This window comes from Bidens hawaiensis, unplaced genomic scaffold, assembly GCF_021521415.1.
Source record: "Bidens hawaiensis isolate Kalapana, Puna unplaced genomic scaffold, B.hawaiensis_p1.1 tig00008011_1, whole genome shotgun sequence".
NCBI lineage: Eukaryota > Viridiplantae > Streptophyta > Magnoliopsida > Asterales > Asteraceae > Bidens > Bidens hawaiensis.
The window spans coordinates 169,104-179,995 of record NW_027491561.1 but is presented as its reverse complement, the minus strand read 5'-3'; positions in this window follow the sequence as shown (position 1 = coordinate 179,995).

Sequence of the window (10,892 nt, the reverse complement as noted above, 5' to 3'; positions counted from 1 at the left end):
TAAGCTTACTTGGAAAGGTTGAAAAATATCAAACCTTACCCGAAACAACATATTCACACATAATCAACTGTTTTGTACCCGGAAAGGTTGTAAATCATTAAACCTTACCCGAAAATACATATTCAAACAGTTTGTGCCCGGGAAGGTTATAAGGCCTCAAACCTTACCCGAACTTACATATTCAACCTATTTTAGGCAAAAATGCAACACTTTTTGACTTAAACCACTTTGTCAAAATATATTTTTCTTTTCAGATCATAGTTTAAGAGCAAATGGTGCATTTAGAGATCAAATTTCAGTTATATTTTGTAACACCCCGTAACCGCAGCGGAAACGTAAACGGGATGCAACAGATGCATCTGATATCAACAGCATTGCTTATGAAGAAAACACCACTACATTAATTTACATCTCAATACATTGTTCCGAGTTTCGTTATCATCTAGGCGTTAACACATAAGTTTTACCGATAGTACATTAGCATATTTAATACAAAATAAAGATCCTTAAGCTTCCACAAAATAGCACACATCATCAAGCACGTATCACTCATTCCAATTTGGGTGTACCTAGAAAGCATGTAAAGAAAACGGGTCAACTACGAATAGTTGGTGAGTTTCACTAATTCGAGTAAACCATGATATATCAATATCAAAATATAATATTATCTGGGGACACTGTTAACCCAGTACTGTACTCGCTCCGGGGACAATGTTAACCCAGAGACACATCCAATAACCTCTGGGGACACTGTTAACCCAGAAACACATTTAATAACCTCTGGGGACACTGTTAACCCAGAACACTGTTTCGGGCCTTACAATGTTAGCAACTCAGACAAATACCATCTTAATACATTACCGTACGATTCCCGTACAATCAAATATTATATAAATACATTCATTTCCATGCGATCAGCATGTACTTAAACATTTAAATAATAACATGCTTTCCGCCCCGGGAAAATATTTGAAACAGTTCAGTAAAAAGGGGCTCGTGAAACTCACCTTTTCGTGAGCAAATATGTAACACTGTGCACGGCTACCGGTCCGGATCTGTAATACGATCCCTAAGTCGTTACTATACAATTTCTATTAATATAACTTAAATTCGTGTTAACCGGTACGTCTGGGGACACTGTTAACCCAGTACCGTACACGATCCGGGGACAATGTTAACCCCGAAACACTTCTCAGGACTTAGATTGTGATATCACTTAGAGTTCTTTAGTCAAAACTACCTTTAGTTTGTTTTCCCGTTTTGCGTGCTTAGCACGGTTATCCGTTTTTATGTTTTCAAAAAAAAAATGAGTTTGGTCACACACGACCCGAAAATAGTTGTTACTGATATTTTAATTAAAGTGGTGAAATTAGAGCTCGGTTTAGACACCCCGTTTGGCCGCGGGGCCCGTTTCCGTCTTTAATACACCGGAAACTGCTAAATCGGGTAAAATTACTCAAATCATCCGAATTATTTTCGGATGATTTATTTTTACTTGATTAACTTAGTTTCATGAAAATAGTCCATTTTTAGGGTTTTTATACACCAGTCAGCTCGCTTAGGCGAACTTTGCCGATTTACGCGTTTTAAGCTTTAAAAGTTTGTTTTTATGTTCTTTTTAGCACAAATAATTATCCGTTTAGTCTCGGATCTTGAAATTTTGCACAAAACACTTTTTGACAGTAAGGAATTTTATAAAAATATTTCCAGAATTAATTTTTATATTTAACATTTATTTATCTATTTTTAAACGTCATTTAAACACCAAATATGTTGAAAATACCAAACGACCTTAGAAAAATCCCAAATTTTTCTGGGATGACCCCTGCCATCGACATAGTTCCCTGTAATTTTTCCAGAACCAAAATCTCATTTTTCATGCCATTTTCACAAAAACCGAGCTAGAAAACCCTAGAACTCGTTTTACCGAAAAGACTACTTCGACCTCTCCAACGGATCTGAAATTTTGTGTGTGACTTTTATACTTTATAAAAAGCTTATCTGGAATTTTCCAGAATTTTTCATGATGTTTAACTATTTTTCATCATTTTTAGCCAAAACCGAGCATTAAATTCACCAAATATTCATCCTTTGTCCAAAAATTACCAAATTTTCACAGATCTCTTATTTTCATGTGTAGATCATCTCTGTGAAATTTCATGACTCAACTCTAAGTCTATCACAATCTGTCCAAATCATACAAATCATACGAAAAACCGAACTACCTTGTGTTTCTAGCTTTAGATCGCAAAGATCTTGCTTTCTAGCCTTTGCTAGCAACTAGATATAACACCTACAAGCACAACAACACCACACCAAGCAAGTTACACCCACAATCAAGCCATTTCTTTCATGGTTTCGGTTAAGACATCAAAACAAAGATTTTAACCGTAAAAATTCGTTTTTGACTCTTTTAACTCCTTTCTTGGACCAAGATCCCTTGTATAACTTGTATACATCACTTGATCATGCAAGAATCGGTTTCATCTCGGGTTCTCACCCATTTTTCATTTGAAACCTCATTTTCTTGTAAATGACTCGAGAAAAGAAGATGAACACGACTATAATACGATCTTTACCTCGGTTTCTCTTGTTGAAAAGCTCGGTTTTTGGTTCTAGATCTTGAGAGAGTAAAGGGATTGTTGGAGGGTGTTGTGAAAAAAAGAAAAATGAAATGAAATGAAGCAAAGTGGTCCGATCGGACCATATTGGAGGGTGGGGTGGGACCCACATCTTCATTTTACGCAAAATATTCAGATTCTCGTAATCTGGATAATGTTTTGGATAATCTGGTTCAGTTCGTTTTTCGGTTAAACGTTTAATTCGGCTTAAAACGAGGCAAAAACGGTCGGTTTTCGGCTTAAAAATGAAATATATATAAAACCGATTTAAAAATTTAAACCATGACATTTATTAACTTAAAACATCATAGTATTAATAATTGTGCATCTTTTTCGGCTTGATCGATCGTCTCTTGCTTGGTTTGGTATTAAAGGTTTCGTTTAACGTACCGACGTATCATTAAATCGAAATCCTTTTTCTGTGCTTTAATTCACTTATCCCGAAGCTTTAATACTTCGCAAACATCACTAAATATTATATATTTCGTCTATAATGCAATCCCCGATCGTTCGGGCTTCAATAACCGTTAATCGGTTAATCGTACTTCCAATACGATTAACGGTATAATCGAGTATAATTCGTACCGTGAATCATACATGTATATACACATTATAATTCATATATTCAGTATTAAATAACACGTAAATAGTATATACCGGCTAGGGTATACCTGAATTTGCCGGAATCGTTACATATTTCTCTTCAAAACAGTTTCTTCCATTTTCTAAAAAGATCTCAGGAAAGGGATCATATTGACTAAGTAGCTATCTCAATACTTCACTCTCAGCATTATTATGACAACATAGATAGGTTAACAGCAGGTATAAACTTAGCATGAATTTCATCTCTTTGGTGATATGATTTAGGTTCATTTAAAGCATAATGCATTAATAGTCAACACTGTGCTATGATGCCTCATATCTCTTCTCAAAGCTTATTTGGTTTTCCCCAGATCACCCCAATTTGACTCCAACCTCCTGTATTTGGTCAAAAATAGTTTTTGTATGACAAAACTTATTGTATTTTTGTATTTTTAGATTCAAACATATATAGAGGTTGAACGTTGGACTTACAGTTAGCAACATGCCTTTCATTCAAGATGAGACAGAATTTGCCAACATCTTTGTAGTTCTTGTTGTAACCCTCTTTTTCGATAAAATATTTAAAACACTCATCAACTTTTGGTTGATTTATTCATTCTTCCCCTTGTTTTTGATATTTTCTCAAATTTTCTTAATGCATTATCTTTGTCATATTTAAAGATGTTTCATTTTTGGTTGACCAAATAACAACAGGCTCGTGTATGACTGGGTAATCACTTTTCTGCCTATCATTTGGAGAGTTTTATCTTGAGACATGCAAAGACAACTATGCATCTCCACATAAAGATTAGCATATTCATTATGTTTATATCACCTTAGATTTTACATCATCATGGGAAAGCAACCATACATGTTAATGACTATACTAAGGTCTTTTTAGCCTATTAATTCCATATGATCAGCTAAGTAGTCAATGTACTATCATTTCCCATAAACACAGTTTAATATTCAATCACCCCAATATCTCTTCATTGTCAGGTTAATGGCTATCCTGTTTGACCAAAAGTGGTCAACAGGACCAAACATACATGTGAATATATGTCCTTTCAAAGTCAAAGCTATTGATATAGTTTTAAGTGAAAGAATAAGAAACAAGTCATAATTGGCCCAAATGCATTCAGTTTTCAGGTCAATGGCTATCCTTTGAATCTATAGAGATTTAAGGACCAAACATACACAAGTGCATGTCCTTCCAACTGGGCAAATGACATAGTTTTCAGCAAAAACAACTACTTGAGACTTCTCTTTAAAAATCCTTCTTTTAAGCTTCTTTAAAGCTTGAACTGAATAATTTTTTCATATCTCTACACCATTAATCAACTTGCTCATGTTTTGACCAAAATAAAGTATTTATGCAAAATTCATTATAAAATTCATTGAATCACTTAATTTTGACATAAAACACATTTTGACATAAACAGTTGCATCACACAATCAAATCTTAATCATTCTTAACATCATCAAGAAAACAGACTGTACTAACATTCAATGTCTATCCTATCTTAACAACATCAGAAGATCAGATAAAGAACATATTCAAGTAACCATAAACATGTGATTACTCATGACATCAGACAAGCATTCAATTTCACCCAAACAGATCAAACTACTTATCATAACATCAGATCAGTTAACTTGATAGTAAAAAATTATCATCAATTTCAAACAAATTGCACAGATAGTTACTTAAGCACCTATCAGTTAACTTCAAACCAGTGACATATTCAAAACATATTCAATCATTATTCAGTTGAAACATATTCAATCAACATTTATAAGATGTAACCTCTGTCAAAATAATCAGTTAGCACAGAGAGACACACAACCAGGCACACATCCTTAATCAGATTTTATCAGAGTTGATCATTCCCAGGGCTTTCAGAAGAAAGTTGAACATGGTTCTATCAAGTGGTTTGGTGAATAGGTCAGCCAAATTGTCACTTGTATCAACCCTTTGTATTTCAATCAAACCTTTTTCACTGCAGTCTCTGATGAAATGATGTATGATTTCAATGTGCTTAGTTTTGGAATGTTGAACTGGATTTTTAACAGTAAAATATGCAGCATTATTGTCAATAAGAATAGGGGTGTTCAAGAAATTCAAACCATAGTCCAGCATCTAATTTTGAATCCATAGAACTTGTGCACAGCAGGCAGATGCAGCAACATATTCAGCTTCTGCAGTAGAGATTGAAACTGTAGTATGCTTTTTTACATTGCCATGACACTATCCTTTCACCCAAAAATTGACATCCTCCTGAGGTTGACTTTCTGCTCATGTTGCAGCCATCATAGTCACTGTCTGTATATGCAATCAGATCAAAAGCTTGGTTCTTTAGATACCAAATCCCTAAGTCTGGTCTTCCCTTCAAATATCTGAATATTCTTTTAACAGCATTCATGTGGGAGACTTTTGGACTTGATTGGAATCTTGCACACACACATACAGCAAACATGATATCTGGTCTTGTTGCAGTCAGATACATCAGAGATCCAATTTTGGCTCTATATTCATGTTCATCTATAGGCTCCCCCTTTTCATCTACAATCATCTTTTCTTTGGTGTCCATTGGAGTTGAAGCAGTCTTGTACTCTTGACAGTTGAACTTGTTCAAGATGTCCTGCACATATTTGCTTTGATGAATGAAATCCCCTTAGCCTTTGTTGAACTTGCAATCCTAGAAAGAAGTTCATTTCTCCCATAGAACTCATGCTGTATTTTGACTTCATTATCCCTTCAAACTCCATACACATTTGTTCATTTGTAGAGCCAAAGATGATGTTATCCACATACACTTGTACCAGTAGCAAGTCTGATCCCTTTCTTTTGTAGAAGAGTGTCTTGTCAATGGCTCCTCTTTTGAAACCATTTTCAAGAAGATGATTTGACAGCTCATCATACCATGCTCTAGGAGCCTGATGCAATCCATAAAGGGCTTTGTTTAACTTATACACCATGTTTGGATACATTAGATCCTCAAAACCTGGAGGTTGAGCAACATACACCTCTTCATCAATCTTTCTATTTAGAAATGCAGACTTAAAATCAAGCTGGAACACTTTAATGTTCTTTGAGGCAGCATATGCAAGAAAAATCCTGATAGCTTCAAGTCTTTCAACTGGTGCAAAAACTTCCTCAAAGTCTATTCCTTCTTCTTGAAGACATCCCAGTGCTACAAGTCTAGCTTTATTCTTAATCACTAAACCCCTTTCATCCCTTTTGTTTCTAAAAACCCATTTAGTTCCAATTTCATATCTGTCAAATGGCTTATCAACAAGATCCCACACATGCAGGTCTCTAAATTGTGCCAATTCCTCTTGCATTGCTTCCACCCAACTATTATCTTTAATGCTTGTGCTATGTTCTTTGGTTCTATTTGGGATAGAAAACAAGAGTAAAGACAAATGTTTGCAATTTCGGAATGACTTCTTGTAACTCTTTCATGCAAATCACCAATGATGTTTTCAGAAGGATGATTCTTTTCCACATAAGGAGTTTGAACAATCATATCTGTAGACACAGTTGTGTCAAGATTTGACTCATTGAGTTTTGGTACTTCAATGATCAAATCAGTCTCTGCATCATGAAATTCTGGTGCTTCATCATTATGTTGTCCTGAAGTAGATGCACCATTGTTTCCAATATTTAAGCTTTCAAATAAATGCTGAAATCTTGCAGTAGATGCAGCTTCTTCTTCACTTGCTTGGATGATTGTGTCACCCTCATTCTGAATTTGATCATCCTGTACATCTTGATTGTCTTGATTGTTCTCAGTATGATCATGTTCAACATTGTGATTGTTTTCTTTATTAGGTTCACCAATATCACATGAGGAGTTCTTCACAAAAGTATATTCCTTTTCCTTTTCAGCAACCTTCTTCCATAATTCTTCCAAGTCCAATGACTTCTTCTTTTTCTCTTCAATTTCACTGGTCTTGTAGAAAGATTCATCAAAGTCTTCAGGATAAATCTTGAAAGACCTTATTAACTTCTCATGATCAAACAACCATGCTGCACCATCAACTGTATTGAATTGATTCTCATTAAAAATGATGTCAGAAGATTCTATAACACTCAAGTGATCTTTTACATAGACTCTGTAGGCTTTTGAGTGTGTAGAATATCCAACAAAGAAACAATCCAGGGACTTTGTTTGAAACTTGTTCAAATAGTCTCTTGTATTCAGTAGGAAAAATTTGCATCCAAAGGGCTTGAAAAACTTAATGTAAGGCTTTCTGTTGTGAAATATTTCATATGGAGTTTTGTTAAGTCTTTTGTTGACAAGTACCCTGTTCTGAACATAGCAGGCTGTATTTATAGCTTCAGCCCAAAAAGTGACAGGCAAATTAGCATCTGCTAACATGGTTCTTGCAGCTTCAATAAGTTTTCTGTTTCTTCTTTCTGCTACACCATTTTGTTCAGGAGTTCTAGGAGCTGAGAATTGTTGTTGTATTCCTTTTGCTTCACAGAATTCTTGCATAACTCCATTCTTGAACTCAGTGCCATTGTCACTTCTCATCATCTTGACTGTCTTATTCAACCTGTTCTCAATCATTGTTACACAACCTTTAATCAACTCTGCAGTCTCATCCTTCGTACTTAGGAAACAAACCCAAGTGTATCTTGAATAGTCATCAATGATCACCAGACAATATCTTTTCTTCCCAATACTTGGTACACTCACTAGACCAAAGAGATCCATGTGAAGTAATTCAAGTATTTGATCAATTGAGTTGATGAGTTTTGACTTATGAGTAGATTTGTGTTGTTTTCCCTTTTGACATGTATCACAATGATCTTCCAACTTGAATTCTCTTGTAGGTAAACCTATGACATGCTCACCTTTGACAAGTCTATTCATGTTCTTCAAGTTCACATGACATAGTTTCCTATGCCACAATTTTGACTCATTTTCAGTGACTTTGGAAACAAAACATGCACCTCCTCTTGAAATAGCTTCTTTCATATTCAATTCATACAAGTTACCATTTCTTGGTGCCATCATCATAATCATTTCAGGTGGAATTACAAACTCAAGTTTTAAAATGAAACAGTGTGAATCATCAAAACTGACTTTGTAACCCTTATCACACATTTGTGATATACTCAGCAGATTGTACTGAAGACCTTCAACATGAAATACATTATCAAATGAGACTTTCCCATTTGTTAAGATTCCTTTTCCAACAATCTTTCCACCATTCTCATCACTCCCAAAAGCTACTGGACCTTCATACTTCTCTTCATAATTGACAAGAGATCTCTTGTCACAAGTCATGTGCCTAGAACAACCACTATCCATATACCATATGTCATTTAGAGGAGTGGACTGTTCCTGCACATACAAAGAAAATTTTATTAGTTGAGTGATGAAGTGCAAGCCTTATCAACTTGCAGCTCATCAGATTCAGTTTCAGACACAGCTTGGGAAGTGAGTGTTGTTGGTTTAGGATCTTCATGAGTCAATTCTAAGTTGTCTGAATGATCAGTTTCATACCCACACTCTCTTGGATTTTTAACAAGTGAGGTTGGACACTGGTATTCAGCTGAGTCAGTGTCATACTCCTTTATCACATAGTCCTTCTTCTCAGAGTAGTCTCTCACATCAGCAAATTGCTCAACCTTACTCTCAGTCTTAGGTTTCTAAAGGAAACCATGTGGTTCATATCCATGTCTTAGTAGAAACTTCTCATCACCAGTGAGTTCTGTTGGTTTATTTCTAGAATGTGCCTCTCTTCTTCTTGTCTTCTCACTGCTTGATGATCCTTGAGAACCATCAGATTTGACTGATTGAGTTTCTTGTTTGATTCTCAAAGACTGATAGTTCTTTTTGGTCAATTTCTCATGCTTCTTAGGAGATTTATTTCTTCTTGCTAGTTCAGCCATTTTCTTCTCAATCCTTGTCTCCTTTTCAGATTTCTTTTCTTCTTTGTTCATGGTTTCATTTCCACACACCTTTCCTTTTCCCAGATATTCATCATACTTCTGTTTATACAGGACAAAGTCTTGGCCATACTTTGTTCCATCCGGTACATGAAATGGTTTGAATTTGAATATTTCATTACATGAATCTGTGTGGTGACCATATTCATCACACCTTTTGCACCAAACCTTGCCTTTGAATATTTCATGTTCTTTTGGTTTCTTGTATCTTTCACTTGGCTTAGGTGTCTTGACTCCTAGAGTCTTCTGATTCTTTAAACCATCAAAATCAATTGAAAAAGGAACAAATTCCTCAATCTTGATGTCTTGTCTTTCAAGTTTGCTTTTGACAAAGACAATTTTCTCCATAATCATAGGTTCTTCATCACTGCTTTCTCTAACCCTTGACTGTCTTTTCTCATTCTCTTCCATAGTTTCCACTTCTCCAACATCCAACACCTCATGACTAGAAAAGATTGGATAAACTAGGATAAAATTTTCTGTATCAACTTTTTCAGTCACCTTCTTCTTTTTGTTGTTCTGCTTTATCTTACCCAATACAGCCTTGCTTGGTGGTCTGACTGCATTGTAGTTTATCTTCCTCCTTTCACAAATATCAAAGGAAACATATTCTCTTTTCATTTTATCATTCTGTTTCTTCAATCTTGGTGGGACTGGTGGATACTTTGGAAGTTTATCAACAGATTCCGGTTTCTTATATTTTCTTCCTCTTTCAGCAGCTTTGATTTCCTTTTCAGTAATTTGATCACTCAAATCACTCAAATCATCTTGATCCAACTCAACTGAATCAAAGTCATCCTCAGAGATTTGAACTCCAATTGACTTATCCTCTTTTACTTATTTCTTAATCACAAACTCTCCTTCTTCATTCACTTCTACCTTTTTGTACAAATCAACAAATTCTTCCTTGTTTTGAAAGACATCTCTGAATTGTTGCAAGTATGCATCTCTTTTCTCTTTGTTAACTTTTGGCATGAAGTTGTTGTTGAATGGAGGTGGTACTGTTTTGTATTTGTCTTGTTCCTTCACCTGGTTCAGTATACCACATATGTTGCCTGTTGAGATCAAATTCTTCAGAAATTCAGTTTCAACCTTTAGTCTTGTGTTTTGCACCTTTTCTTCAACCAACATCTTCTTTAATCCATCAATCTCAGTGGTGTATCTGGTTTGAGTTCTGTAAATGATCATGCAATCATCTTCAAGGCTTTTAATCTTTTCATCACTGATCATCTCACTTGCCTCATACTCATTGATGATACTTTGTTTCCTAAAACACTCACTTTTCAGCTTACCTACTTTTGTTTTCAATTCAATGATAAGTTCATTTAAATCAACTGTAGGAGCAGAGTGTACCTGAGATGATGATCCCTTTTCTTTCTCAATTATGGCCATGAATGCCACATTTGCTTTCCTGATATCATCTGCAATGTCCTCTTCATGGTTGCTCCAATCAAAATTTCCTTCATGTTGTGTAGTCATTGCCACATTTCCTTGATTTATGATCTGATTTTGATTTGCTGGAACAGTGTTGTTTGGAACATTTTGAGCTGCTTGAGGGTTTTGATTGTTATTCATCTGAAAACCTTGAATCTGTTGCATACTGTTGTTGATTATTCATTTGAGGCTGAAAGTTGTTGAAGTTGGGGTTGTAATTGTTGTTGGGATTGAAGTTGTTGTTGTTAAACTTGTTCATTTGATTACTACTGTTGTTGAATCTTGGCTGA